Genomic DNA, 16,439 nt, shown 5'->3' with positions numbered 1-16,439 from the left:
CTACCCACTGAGCCACTGTGGCGCCCCTCTTATGGTTGCCACTAAGACAAGATGTTTTTGTTCATGTATACAAAAACATATAAATCATACATTTCATTATTGTTCTTTTTGTTCTTTTAAATTACTAATTTGAAATACACTGATCAGCATAATATTAAAACCACCTCCTTATTTCTACACTAACTGTCCATTTTATCAGCTCCACTTACCATATAGAAGCACTTTGTAGATTTGCAATTTCTGACTGTAGACCATCTGTTTCCCTGCATGCTTTGTTAGCCCCCTTTCCTGCTGTTCTTCAATGGTCACCACAGAGTAGGTATTATTTGGGTGGTGGATCATTTTCAGCATTGCAGTGACTCTGACAGGTTTTTAAATACCTCACTGTCACGGCTGGACTGAGAATCGTCCACCAACCAAAAATATCCAGCCTACAGCGCCATGTGCGCAGCGTCCTGTGACCACTGATAAAGGCCTAGAAGATGACCAACTCAAACAGCAGCAATAGATGTGCGATCGTCTCTGACTTTACATCTACACGGTGGACCAACTAGATAGGAGTGTCTAATAGAGTAGACAGTGAGTTGACACGGTATTTAAAAACTCCAGCAGCGCTGCTGTGTCTGATCCACTCATACCAGCACAAGACACACTAACACACCACCATGTCAGTGTCACTGCAGTGCTGAGAATGATCCACCACCCAAATAATACCTACTCTGTGGTGGTCCTGTGGGGGTCCTGACCATTGAAGAACAGCATGAAAGGGGGCTAATAAAGCATGCAGAGAAACAGATGGACTACAGTCAGTAATTTTAGAGCTACAAAGTGCTTCTATATGGTAAGTGGAGCTGATAAAATAGACAATGTGTGTAGAAACAAGGAGGTGGTTTTAATGTTGTTGCTGATCAGTGTATATTAGGATAAAAATAAACAAACAGGAAACTACAATACTTGAGTACATACTAAGCTGCATGGACAATGAATAACAGGTTCCAAAAATCAACAGAAAAAAATATAATAAAGTTTATTCTAGGGAACAAATTGTGTGTCTAGAGGTCTGTTGTGTGAGTGACATCAAAATATATTAAAATAGACTTTACTGCGGTATAACTGCTTTTCAAGAATGTCTCAGCAGTATGTTCTTGTGAATTCTGCAAATCCACAGCACCCTGTGGTTAAATTATAAGGTAGAAAGATGTGCCGTGACATTTAAGAAATTCTCACGTCTAACAGCAATGTCAGGCTTATATACAGGAACTTTTAATATCTATCAGGGAACTAGCAAGGTCAGACAGCACTGCCACTATGCTGTAGATAAAGCCAATATCCATTGCTGTCGACACCACGCATTCAATCAAATTGACATGAGTGCTGAAAGGTTTCCCTGTATCTCTGGATGGAGAAATTTGTGCATTTGTTCTGTCAGGTGGCCTTACATTTTGTTCCTCAGCCCAGCCACCTGGCTGCCAGCGATAAAACAGGACTTGGATCTAAAGCCTGACCCGGGCATTAAAAGTGTAGTGAGTGTTGGAGAAAGTATAGACTGACAATCTATTTGCATTTGCCAAAGTGTCCATGAAAGGTGTTTTTTTTTAGACGTGGTGGTTTCTATTTATTTAAGAACAGAAAAGCTGCAGTTTTGAATTATGCATGTTGGAGTTCACATACCTATATTCAGACAATAACAGTCTCAGTTTAATACACTATATGCCCAAAAGTGTTTGGACATCTGACCATGAGCTTGTATGACATCCCATTTCAAAAACAAATAGTAGACGAATAGAGTGACCTCTGTGTAATCTTTACAGCTATAACAACAGCCACTGTTCTAAAAAGGCTTCCAACAAGACTTTAAAGTATGTCTGTTGAAGTTTGTACCAATTCAATCAACATTGCTGAGCATTGATGTTGGCCAAGAAAGCCTCAATTGATATTCAAGTTCATTTCAAAGCTGTTCAGTGAGGCTGGGATCAGGACTCTGTGCAAGCCACTGGAGTTTCTTTAAACCAAGCGTTGCTTCATGTCTTCATAGACCTTGCTTTGTGCACAGGGGTACAGTAATGCTGGGACAGGAAATAACCTTCTTTAGACTGTTTCTGCAAAGTCGGAAGCATATAATTTCTTTTTTTATAATTGATTTATTACACCTGTTAAATGCTGTGGCTGAAACACTTGAATTCAATAATTAGAAGTAGTGTCTCAGTATGTTTGTCCTTATAGTATATTATAGCTATTCTATACTAAAGAAGTTATCATCCTCCACTACAACCACACTTCCTAGGTCCAGCTGCCTTTTTTAAATTTTAACACATTAAAAGTGCACACATTGAAAAGAATTCATATTGACAACAACTGTAACTCTAACCAACTTGTGAATGTAGTGAATTTAGTGAATCTGTCTTTACATTAAAAGAAAAAAAATTTTGCCTTTCCACTTTCCCTTCTAGTTATTTCTTCTGCTGTTGCTGCAGACCTGCACCCTGACCAAAGAGAGTCACAGACTGTCACATGCCCTCTACAACACAGGTGCAGTCACCAACCTGCCATAGTCACACAAAGGCCAGTATCACTTATGGTCCAGTGTCTAAATACTTTTGTCCTTATAGAGTTCAGGTTTTTGAAATGATATTATATTCTTATCCACATCTGTTCATCTCTACTGTTTATATTAATTTATAATATAAATACATTATATGCATTTTGTTCTACTCACTCAAATCCACAAAGTTAAAGCAGTTAATCTGGACACAACGTCTGGTGTGGAGTCAGTCCATATAAACTGATTCAACTTTTTAGATTTGTGTACCTGAATTAGTAAGCATGCATCAGAAGATACTCGCTTTGTCCCATTTTCCTTTTAGTAGTAGTTTACTGTGGAAGCCTTCTCTAAGTCGCTCTGGATAAGAGTGTCTGCTAAATGCTGAAAATGCATATTCTGTACAAACCTTGTCTGAGATTTATAAAACTGTCACATGATCCTAGTTTACATGTCATGTACATATACAGTCATATATTGAGCATTTCTTCCTTATTCATATGTAAATAAGGGATGAATTCCCACAAATGGAGATTACTCATTAATTACTCTAATTACTCACAGAGGTTTGAACAGTTCATAGTGGACCCCTTTGCAAATTTTTTAACCTCTCTAAACCAGGTGTAGAGTAGTAGTAGCTTAGAGATTAAGGTACTACACTTCAATCCAAGCCCACAGACCACCAAACTGCCACTTTGAGCAAGGTCTCTACTTGCTTGGGTTGTATCTATTTGAGTTGTAAGTCAATTTGAAAAGCATCTGCCAAATGTCTAATTGTGAAACATAATCAAACAAGTAGGTGTAAATCATATGCAGCCATGTAACTGGAAGCTGTTGCCAGGTCCTTATTTATTTGGCTGAATTACTTATTTTATAGTCATGGAAACAGGTTCCCTGACATTGTAGTTTTGGAGCAGCACCTGCCAGGAGGGAGTTGCAGTAGTCCAACCATGATATTACAAGTGACTGGACAAGAGTCTGAATAGCTTCCATGGGAGAAATGGCTGAATCGTCTTGATTTTGTAGAGGAGGAACCAGCACGATCTTGTCATGTTGGCTATATAAGGAGAGAAGGTCAGCTGGTTATCCAGGACAACACCAAGGCTTCTTACATTATCAGATGGTCTGATCTAGGAGTCATCAAGAGAGATGACTAGGTCTTGGGTTGAAGGTTGATCTCCAGGAATAAGAAATATCTCTGCCTTGCTGGGATTAAGTTTTAGATGATGAGCTGACATCTATTGTGAGATATCTCGCAGACATACTGAGATGCGAGCTGACTTGTGTGTCTGAAGGAGAAAATGACAGAATGAGCTGAGTGTCATCTGCATAGGAGTGGTAAGAGAAGCCATGGGAGGCTATGATCTTACCAAGAGAGCGGGGGTAGATAGAGAATAGAAGTGGGCCAAGTACAGAGCCCTGAGGAACACCGGTTGAGAGACACTTGGTAGGAGCTCCCTTCCAGGTAGGCGGCCATCCATTGCCATGCCGAACCAGTTACTCCAAGGTTGGAGAGAGTAGACAAGAGAATGCTATGATTCGATGTGTCAAAGGCTGCAGAGAGGTCAAGAGGAATGAGGACCGATGACTGTTTGGCTGCTTTGGCTGCGTGTAGCTTCTCAGTAACAGCCACAAGAGCTATTAGACAGCTTTTAAAGGCCAGAACAGTTGTCCAGCTTTGTGGCTGACCATCTTTACCAGGGCTGATTTGTAGGAAAAGCAACACAGGCATTGAAAATCATATGTACCTTATACTAAACATCTCTGAACCAGAAAAAATACCCTAAAGGCAAGAGAAAAAAAGAAATTCACACATCCTGTTTTCTCTGAACAAAATTATAAGTGGAGAAAAGAATACGTTGTTGTTATGGCTTATTTTTTGACAGTTGCCATGCAGTACCTGTTATATATGATCTGCCATAAACATATGCTAACTACAATTAACTTAGTATTTATTATGTGCTATCAAGTCGATTTTGACTCCTGGCCACCATATGAATTGTTTTTGTAAAGAGCATTCTTACTACTGTTTGGGTCTTTAGGCTGTTTAATGGCTTGTTTATTATTTGTTTAGTTGTATCCATATTTTTTTGCTGGCTGTCCTTTTCCTTTTTTACTTTGAACTCTTCTAAGCATAACTGTTTTCCAATGAACTGGTTCTACCAAACACAATGCTGTTATTTGATTCAGCAAATTTGGAGGAATCTTAGTTTAGAAAAAACTGAATATGCATTACCTCAAAGCTGTCAGATGGCACTGAATGAGAAACCATCTTGCTACTGTGATGAATACAGCCAAAAAGCCTTATATTTATTATATGCAGAAACACAGCCGAGTTCTCAGAGTCCAAGTTTGATACAAAAGCAGTGGAGACATGTGCTGTGGTCAAATAAAAAAAGGACCATCCAGACTGTTATCAGTAAAAGGTGCAAAAGCCAACTTCCTCATTGAGTGCATCACTGCCAACGGTAGAGGTTACTTGTGTACCATAGACACAGAGGTGAATATTGTGATTTTAGAAAGACATACTGTATGGTGTCATTAAGGCCATTGCAGTATCGTTTTCATGGGGGTCCATGAAAATATCAGCAAGACATTGCCATGACGTATTCTGTATGCAGTACAACAGCGTGGATTTGTAGACACAGAGTGTGTTTGCTTGACTGACCTGCCTGCAGTCCAAATCTGTCTCCTATTGACAACAACAACAAAATTCTACTAGCAAAACTGCAACACTTGGTATCTGTAGTTAATGATTAAAGAGTGTAATTAATAGGAAAGATGATGTGAGAGAAAAATGTTAATTTACACTAGAAGTATTAACACACAATCAATTACTACTTAGAAAATATAGATATGCTTAGGGCATTTTTGCCAGTAGTCATATTCCAAGAATACTGCTACAATAGAATGTAGAATGTGCACATGGTGTACGTGATAAGAAGTGTGTCAATTGCATTGTATGACCTCCAAAGCCCAGTTCGAGCTGATTTAGACCAGCTCCTGTGTTAACTGTGGAATCTTCTACTGTCCTACAGGGGCAAATTTATCATACAAGTCTAATTTATCATTTGTGATCACACGGAGCCTCTGTGTGAGACTTTATTAAGGCATCAAATTCTAAATTTGTTTATATTTACAAAGTACAATAAAACTAATTAGTGAAAAAAATAAAAAATCATTTGTGATGTTTTCAGTTAAATTGAGCTTTTCCAGATATGTACAAGTATTTTAAAATGTGTACATGTTAGTGTGCACCACCCTAAGATGGACTGGTACCCTGTTCAGGGTATTCCTGCCTTGGGAACAGTGTTATTTTTACGTAGTGCAAACCCACTGCTACTCTGACAATGATGAAGCAGTTACTACATACACTGATCAGCCATAACATTATGACCACCTCCTTGTTTCTACACTCACTGTCCATTTTATCAGCTCCACTTATCATATAGAAGCACTTTGTAGTTCTACAATTACTGACTGTAGTCCATCTGTTACTCTGCATGCTTTGTTAGCCCCCTTTCATGCTGTTCTTTAATGGTCCGGACTCTCACAGGACCACTACAGAGTAGATAGTATTTAGGTGGTGGATCATTCTTAGCCCTGCAGTGACACTGACATGGTGGTGGTGTGTTAGTGTGTGTTGTGCTGGTATGAGTGGATAAGACACAGCAGCGCTGATGGAGTTTTTAAACACCTCACTGTCACTGCTGGACTGAGAATAGTGCCCCATGGGCAGCGTCCTGTGACCACTGATGAAGGTCTAGAAGATGACCAACTCAAACATTTTTAAATGTTTAAAAACATATTTAAAAACTCCAGCAGCGCTGCTGTGTCTGATTCACTCATACCAGCACAACACACACTAACACACCACCACCATGTCATTGTCACTGCAATGCTGAGAATCATCCACCACTTAAATAATACCTGCTCTGTGGTGGTCCTGAACATTGAAGAACAGGGTGAAAGCAGGCTAAAAAGGTATGTAGAGAAACAGATGGACTACCCTCAGTAATTGTAGAACTACAAAGTGCTCCTATATGGTAAGTGGAGAGTAATAAAATGGACAGTGAGTGTAGAAACAAGGAGTTTCTATGACATTAAGTAGTGTTAATTGGGAATAATAAATCCTTATTTATTAACTTTAACAGTAAAACATTCCATTAACAAAAAGTTTAAGGTTTGTTCTGCTGCTAAAAAAAGCAATATCCATTAGGGGAGAAAGTAAAATGTCTAATTTTATTACAAGCCAGCTTTAAAGTCTTTTTTTCCGCACAAAGAGCTGCAGCAGAGTGCAGGTTTCATACCAGGCAGGGGGGCATCTGATATCTGATTTCACTTTAATCAGTTGGATTTGTTTTTCAGGTGGGTGACTGGTTGTATCAGGAAAAGCTCCTGCCTGGTGGTTATAAAACCTACAGCGGCTGTGGTTCTTTGTGAATGAGAGAGTACCAGTGATCTTGTGCTTTATAAATGTCATGGTTACATTTCTCAGAAAATAAAGAGCAACATACAGCAGTGTTTGTTATAGCAGCACAAATGGAGGCAGAAAGGGACAGAAGGTTGACAGCTTTAAGGCTGAAAGGGTAAAGTAATAAATATAGAGGAATACACTGATTTTAACCAGCATATGGTCTAAAATACCAGCCTGACAGTCAATGACAGATATTTTGTACCATAACAACAGATAAGATGATAAAAGCGTGTTTCCTCTTTTGGCATGATTGTGTCCTTCAACTTGCACATATTTGGTATGAACTAGAACACTGATTGCAGGTCAGACCATCTCATCCAAAATCAAATCCTTGATCCCATTAAGTCTCTTTTGACTATTTTTTATCTTTTTTGGTACAAATTCCATCATACACACCTCAAAAGAGGACTCAAAGCCATTCTATTTGCACAGTAGGAGCTTACATAAATGTCCACGTCTTTCGAGTGTCCCACAGACTCATTGTCAAATAAACACATTCTTTGGACTATAACTTTGGAAGCTCTTAACATGCTATTGAAATGTACAAAATGATACACCCTGCATGGCTGATAGTAAATGTTTTATTATAAAATTATGTAATATACACAGATCAGCCATAATATTAAAACCACCTCCTTGTTTCTACACTCACTATCCATTTTATCAGCTCAACTTCCCATGTAGAAGCACTTTGTAGTTCTACATTTACTGACTGTAGTCCATCTGTTTCTCTGCATGCTTTGTTAGCCCCCTGTCATGCTGTTCTTCAATGGTAAGGACTCTCCCAGGACCACCACAGAGCAGGTATTATTTGGGTGTTGGATCATTCTCAGCACTGCAGTGACACTGACATGGTGGTGGTCCAACAACCAAAAATATATTCATCCAACAGCGCCCTGTGGGCAGCGTCCTGTGACCACTGATGAAGGTCTAGAAGATGACCAACTCAAAAATCAGCAATAGATGCGCGATCGTCTCTGACTTTACATCTACAAGGTGGACCAACCAGGTAGGAGTGTCTAATAGAGTGGACAGTGAGTGGACACGGTATTTAAAAACTCCAGCAGCGCTGCTGTGTCTAATCAACTCCCACCAGCACAACACACACTAACACACCACCACCATGTCATTGTCACTGCAGTGCTGAGAATGATCCACCACCTGAATAATACCTGCTCTGTGGTGGTCCTGTGGACGTCCTGACCATTGAAAAACAGGGTAAAAGCAGGCTAAAAAAAGTATGTAGAGAAAGAAATGGGCTACAGTCTGTAGCTACAGTGCTTCTATATGGTAAGTGGAGCTGATAAAATGGACAGTGAGTGTAGAAACAAGGAGGTGGTTTTAATGTTATGGCTGATCAGTGTACATAAAACACTCAAATCATAATTTGGAAGTGGGGTCAACACTGCTTTTGAAAGTCACTTCAGAAGACCACATTGTCCACAAATAAACAGAAACATAAATTTTCAGAACATAACTTTTTAAGAACATTATGTAGTGTTGCCCGCTCTCCTAAATGATAATTTGAGTGTTTTATGTATATTACACAACTTATAATAAAGCATTATTATAATAAAGTGTTTTTTACATTCCATTTTTATAGCATGTTAAACAACAACACTGGCCCTGAGGACCTGAATTTATTATTCAGCCCTGGTCATTTCGTGACCAAGGTTTTGCATGTTCTGCCATGCCTATGTGGGTTTTCTCCGGGGAGTAGTTTCCTCTCTGCCTTCTGAAAACATACATAATGAAAAATGGAAACTCTAAATTGCCAGAGATGTGAGTAAGTAAATAGGTCAGTGTGGGCTGCACTTTGATTTAATGGCCTGCCCAAAATGTATTCCTGTGTTGTTCCCAGTGTTTTTGGGTGGAACCAAGTTTGAAGTTGAAGATTTGGAGCAGATATAATGGGAATAATGTGGCATTTTAACAGAACGTATAAGCTGAGAAAATCAGCAAAAGTCTTATCTCAGCTGTTCATGGGCTGTTGCCAGATGTTTCCATACCAGCTGTGATATATAATTTCTCCAGTGGGTTCTGAGCCTTCTCCATGGTCTCTCTTTAGTGGGAAGGTTAGGAAGCACCCTTGTGAGATATATAAACCACATCTCATTCTCTTCTTTTTTATTACTTATTAACGTGGTCAGAAAGACTCTAAACCCCACCTGAGGCAGCTCCCCCTCTTATTTGAAAGGAGCAACTAATTTATTGTAAGTACAACCCCAAATCAGAAAAAGTTGGGACAGCATGGAAAATGCAAATAATGAAAAAAACACACAGTTTCTTACATGTACTTTCACTTTTATTTCATTGCAGACAGGATGAACCTGAGATATTTCATGTTTTATCTGCTCAACTTCATTTCATTTATTAATAAACATCCATTCCTGCATTTCAGGCCTGCAACACATTTCAAAAAAGTTAAAAGACGTTTTGGCACCGATGATATCAAGCGATTTAGTGTTTCAGGTTTTATTTTGTACCATTCTTCCTGCAAACACGTCTTAAGATGTGCAACAGTACGAAGTCGTCGTTGTCGCATTTTTCATTTCAAAATCCTCCACACATTCTCTATTGGGGAGAGGTCAGGACTGCAGGCAGGCCAGTCCAGTACCCGTACCCTCTTCTTCCACAGCCATGCCTTTGTAATGTGTGCAGCATGTGGTTTTGCATTGTCTTGTTGAAAAATGCATGGACATCCCTGGAATAGATGACGTCTTGAAGGCTGCATATGTTGCTCTAAGATCTCAATTTACTTTTCTGCATTAATGTTGCCATCACAGAAGTGTTAATGACCTTTGCCAAGGGCACTGACACAGCCCCATACCATGACAGACCCTGGCTTTTGGACCTGTTGCTGATAACAGTCTGGATGGTCCTTTTTGTCTTTGTTCCAGAGCACACAGCGTCCATTTTTTATAAAAAAAGACCTGGAATGCTGATTCATCTGACCACAATACACATTTCTACTGTCCGATGGTCCATCCTACATGCCTCCGAGCACAGAGAAGTCGACACCGCTTCTGGACATGGTTAACATAAGACTTTTTTTTGCACAGTAAAGTTTAAAGTGGCATTTGTGCATGTAACTCTGTATTGTAGTGCTTGACAAAGGTTTGCCAAAGTAATCCCTCGCCCGTGTGGTTATATCAGCTATTGGCGGTTCTTCATGCAGTGCCGTCTGAGATAGAAGATCGCGGATGTTTAGCTTAAGCTTGCGCCCTTGGCCTTTACCAACTGAAATTCCTCATTTAATGATATTATGCACTGTAGGGGGAGAAATTAGCAAATCTTTCTTTGAGGTTCATTGTTTTTAAACATTTCAATAATTTTCTCACTCATTTGTTGACAAACTGGAGAACACTGCATTCTATATATATATATACAGTATATATATATATTATGGCAAGCCAAACAGGAAATATATAGCAAATGCTGATATATATGGAATGAAACTTGATATACAGTATATATATAATGAAACTCGATATATATATAAAGAAACTCGATATATATATATAAAATGAAACTTGATATATATATAATGAAACTCGATATATATATAATGAAACTTGATATACAGTGTATCACAAAAGTGAGTACACCCCTCACATTTCTGCAAATATTTCATTATATCTTTTCATGGGACAACACTATAGACATGAAACTTGGATATAACTTAGAGTAGTCAGTGTACAACTTGTATAGCAGTGTAGATTTACTGTCTTCTGAAAATAACTCAACACACAGCCATTAATGTCTAAATAGCTGACAACATAAGTGAGTACACCCCACAGTGAACATGTCCAAATTGTGCCCAAAGTGTCAATATTTTGTGTGACCACCATTATTATCCAGCACTGCCTTAACCCCACTGGGCATGGAATTCACCAGAGCTGCACAGGTTGCTACTGGAATCCTCTTCCACTCCTCCATGATGACATCACGGAGCTGGTGGATGTTAGACACCTTGAACTCCTCCACCTTCCACTTGAGGATGCCCCACAGTGCTCAATTGGGTTTAGTCCATCACCTTTACCTTCAGCTTCCTCAGCAAGGCAGTTGTCATCTTGGAGGTTGTGTTTGGGGTCGTTATCCTGTTGGAAAACTGCCATGAGGCCCAGTTTTCGAAGGGAGGGGATCATGCTCTGTTTCAGAATGTCATGTTGGAATTCATGTTTCCCTCAATGAACTGCAGCTCCCCAGTGCCAGCAACACTCATGCAGCCCAAGACCATGATGCTACCACCACCATGCTTGACTGTAGGCAAGATACAGTTGTCTTGGTACTTCTCACCAGGGTGCCGCCACACATGCTGGACACCATCTGAGCCAAACAAGTTTATCTTGGTCTCGTCAGACCACAGGGCATTCCAGTAATCCATGTTCTTGGACTGCTTGTCTTCAGCAAACTGTTTGCGGGCTTTCTTGTGCGTCAGCTTCCTTCTGGCATGACTACCATGCAGACCGAGTTGATGCAGTGTGCGGCGTATGGTCTGAGCACTGACAGGCTGACCTCCCACGTCTTCAACCTCTGCAGCAATGCTGGCAGCACTCATGTGTCTATTTTTTAAAGCCAACCTCTGGATATGACGCCGAACACGTGGACTCAACTTCATTGGTCGAACCTGGCGAAGCCTGTTCCGAGTGGAACCTGTCCTGGAAAACCGCTGTATGACCTTGGCCACCATGCTGTAGCTCAGTTTCAGGGTGTTAGCAATCTTCTTATAGCCCAGGCCATCTTTGTGGAGAGCAACAATTCTATTTCTCACATCCTCAGAGAGTTCTTTGCCATGAGGTGCCATGTTGAACAGCCCTGCTCCCCATTTACACCTGGGACCTTGACACATGACACCAGGGAGGGACAATGAAACTCATATATACAGTGTATCACAAAAGTGAGTACACCCCTCACATTTCTGCAAATATTTTATTATATATTTTCATGGGACAACACTATAGACATGAAACTTGGATATAACTTAGAGTAGTCAGTGTACAACTTGTATAGCAGTGTAGATTTACTGTCTTCTGAAAATAACTCAACACACAGCCATTAATGTCTAAAATGGCTGGCAACATAAGTGAGTACACCCCACAGTGAACATGTCCAAATTGTGCCCAAAGTGTCAATATTTTGTGTGACCACCATTATTATCCAGCACTGCCTTAACCCTCCTGGGCATGGAATTCACCAGAGCTGCACAGGTTGCTACTGGAATCCTCTTCCACTCCTCCATGATGACATCACGGAGCTGGTGGATGTTAGACACCTTGTGCTCCTCCACCTTCCACTTGAGGATGCGCCACAGGTGCTCAATTGGGTTTAGTCCATCACCTTTACCTTCAGCTTCCTCAGCAAGGCAGTTGTCATCTTGGAGGTTGTGTTTGGGGTCGTTATCCTGTTGGAAAACTGCCATGAGGCCCAGTTTTCGAAGGGAGGGGATCATGCTCTGTTTCAGAATGTCACAGTACATGTTGGAATTCATGTTTCCCTCAATGAACCGCAGCTCCCCAGTGCCAGCAACACTCATGCAGCCCAAGACCATGATGCTACCACCACCATGCTTGACTGTAGGCAAGATACAGTTGTCTTGGTACTTCTCACCAGGGCGCCGCCACACATGCTGGACACCATCTGAGCCAAACAAGTTTATCTTGGTCTCGTCAGAGCACAGGGCATTCCAGTAATCCATGTTCTTGGACTGCTTGTCTTCAGCAAACTGTTTGCGGCGTATGGTCTGAGCACTGACAGGCTGACCTCCCACGTCTTCAACCTCTGCAGCAATGCTGGCAGCTCTCATGTGTCTATTTTTTAAAGCCAACCTCTGGATATGACGTCGAACACGTGGACTCAACTTCTTTGGTCGACCCTGGCGAAGCCTGTTCCAAGTGGAACCTGTCCTGGAAAACCGCTGTATGACCTTGGCCACCATGCTGTAGCTCAGTTTCAGGGTGTTAGCAATCTTCTTATAGCCCAGGCCATCTTTGTGGATAGCAACAATTCTATTTCTCACATCCTCAGAGAGTTCTTTGCCATGAGGTGCCATGTTGAATATCCAGTGGCCAGTATGAGAGAATTGTACCCAAAACACCAAATTTAACAGCCCTGCTCCCCATTTACACCTGGGACCTTGACACATGACACCAGGGAGGGACAACGACACATTTGGGCACAATTTGGACATGTTCACTGTGGGGTGTACTCACTTATGTTGCCAGCTATTTAGACATTAATGGCTGTGTGTTGAGTTATTTTCAGAAGACAGTAAATCTACACTGTTATACAAGCTGTACACTGACTACTCTAAGTTATATCCAAGTTTCATGTCTATAGTGTTGTCTCATGAAAAGATATAATGAAATATTTGCAGAAATGTGAGGGGTGTACTCACTTTTGTGATACACTGTATATAATGAAACTCGATATATATATAATGAAACCTGATATATATATAATGAAACTCGATATACAGTATATATAATGAAACTCGATATATATATAATGAAACTTGATATATATATAATGAAACCTGATATATATACAGTGTATCACAAAAGTGAGTACACCCCTCACATTTCTGCAGATATTTAAGTATATCTTTTCATGGGACAACACTGACAAAATGACACTTTGACACAATGAAAAGTAGTCTGTGTGCAGCTTATATAACAGTGTAAATTTATTCTTCCCTCAAAATAACTCAATATACAGCCATTAATGTCTAAACCACCGGCAACAAAAGTGAGTACACCCCTAAGAGACTACACCCCTAAATGTCCAAATTGAGCACTGCTTGTCATTTTCCCTCCAAAATGTCATGTGATTTGTTAGTGTTACTAGGTCTCAGGTGTGCATAGGGAGCAGGTGTGTTCAATTTAGTAGTACAGCTCTCACACTCTCTCATACTGGTCACTGAAAGTTCCAACATGGCACCTCATGGCAAAGAACTCTCTGAGGATCTTAAAAGACGAATTGTTGCGCTACATGAAGATGGCCAAGGCTACAAGAAGATTGCCAACACCCTGAAACTGAGCTGCAGCACAGTGGCCAAGATCATCCAGAGTTTTAAAAGAGCAGGGTCCACTCAGAACAGACCTCGCGTTGGTCGTCCAAAGAAGCTGAGTGCACGTGCTCAGCGTCACATCCAACTGCTGTCTTTGAAAGATAGGCGCAGGAGTGCTGTCAGCATTGCTGCAGAGATTGAAAAGGTGGGGGGTCAGCCTGTCAGTGCTCAGACCATACGCCTCACACTACATCAAATTGGTCTGCATGGCTGTCACCCCAGAAGGAAGCCTCTTCTGAAGTCTCTACACAAGAAAGCCCACAAACAGTTTGCTGAAGACATGTCAACAAAGGACATGGATTACTGGAACCATGTCCTATGGTCTGATGAGACCAAGATTAATTTGTTTGGTTCAGATGGTCTCAAGCATGTGTGGTGGCAATCAGGTGAGGAGTACAAAGATAAGTGTGTCATGCCTACAGTCAAGCATGGTGGTGGGAATGCCATGGTCTGGGGCTGCATGAGTGCAGCAGGTGTTGGGGAGTTACATTTCATTGAGGGACACATGAACTCCAATATGTACTGTGAAATACTGAAGCAGAGCATGATCCCATCCCTCCGGAAACTGGGTCGCAGGGCAGTGTTCCAGCATGATAATGACCCCAAACACACCTCTAAGACGACCACTGCTTTATTGAAGAGGCTGAGGGTAAAGGTGATGGACTGGCCAAGCATGTCTCCAGACCTAAACCCAATAGAACATCTTTGGGGCATCCTCAAGCGGAAGGTGGAGGAGCGCAAAGTCTCGAATATCCGCCAGCTCCGTGATGTCGTCATGGAGGAGTGGAAAAGCATTCCAGTGGCAACCTGTGAAGCTCTGGTAAACTCCATGCCCAGGAGAGTTAAGGCAGTTCTGGGAAATAATGGTGGCCACACAAAATATTGACACTTCAGGAACTTTCACTAAGGGGTGTACTCACTTTTGTTGCCAATGGTTTAGACATTAATGGCTGTATATTGAGTTATTTTGAGGGAAGAATAAATTTACACTGTTATATAAGCTGCACACAGACTACTTTTCATTGTGTCAAAGTGTCATTTTGTCAGTGTTGTCCCATGAAAAGACATACTTAAATATCTGCAGAAATGTGAGGGGTGTACTCACTTTTGTGATACACTGTATATAAATATATATATATATAATGAAACTCGATATATTTATAATGAAACTTGATATATATATAATGAAACCTGATATATATATAATGAAACTCGATATATATATATAATGAAACTCAATATATATATATATAATAAACTTGATATATATATAATGAAACTTGATATATATATAATAAAACTTGATATATATGGAATGAAAACTACCCCCCAAGCGCAATGCAAAGGGGTTCGTGTACCTTTGGTCATTAGTTTTTCACTTCAAATCCCAAAATTAAAAAGGTTTCAGTTTTCAGTTTCGTTTCAAATAACAAACAAACACACATTGATAGTAATAACGACATGATCTGACCCCTGTTCTGACTTTTGTGTATGTAACTAACATGACAACGTTACAACGTCCAGTACGAAAATCGCTTCACTTTAATTTTCTGCAGATAGAGCAAATATGTGCACATCACAAATACAAACACAAAAGTCAGAACAACAGGACGCGTCGTTATTATTACTTTTTAAACACTTGTGTTTGATTTACACTGTCTAAACAATAATATAAGCATGTAAGCGCATGCACGCGCGGGCGCGTTTATTTCCGATTGAAGTGAAAAACTGATGATCAAAGAGCTTGCTTTGCGTTTGGAGGAGCAATGAGGAAATCGGGGGGTCCTAGCGCCTGCCCCGTTTTATTCAAGTTTCATTATATACTGTATATACTGTGTATATATATATATATATATATATATATATATATATATATATATATATATATATATATATATATATATATACATATATACACATATATACACATATATACTGTATATATGTGCATGTATGTATATTATGTATTATGTTAATCTAATAAATCTGACTCTGCACTATGAACTTGAATCAAATGCAGTTAAAAAGCTAAAAACAGGGTCACTTACTGGCAGACTGCACAATTAATTATTTACTAATAGTTTGATTTATTCATCCAGCTGCTGCAGTATACCATTTTCCTGCACTTTCCAACACTATGATATACATTATCTATCTATCTATCTATCTATCTATCTATCTATCTATCTATCTATCTATCTATCTATCTATCTATCTATCTATCTATCTATCTATCTATCATCTATCTATCTATCTATCTATCTATCTATCTATTCACACATACACAAACATATTGAAGTGGATATATTTTATATTTAAAAATGCAGAGGTTCTATTTTTTACAGGTGCTATAA

The sequence above is a fragment of the Trichomycterus rosablanca genome, chromosome 10, assembly GCF_030014385.1.
Source record: "Trichomycterus rosablanca isolate fTriRos1 chromosome 10, fTriRos1.hap1, whole genome shotgun sequence".
NCBI classification, from domain to species: domain Eukaryota; kingdom Metazoa; phylum Chordata; class Actinopteri; order Siluriformes; family Trichomycteridae; genus Trichomycterus; species Trichomycterus rosablanca.
The sequence above is the reverse complement of the archived record's forward strand: the minus strand, read 5'-3'. Positions refer to the sequence as shown.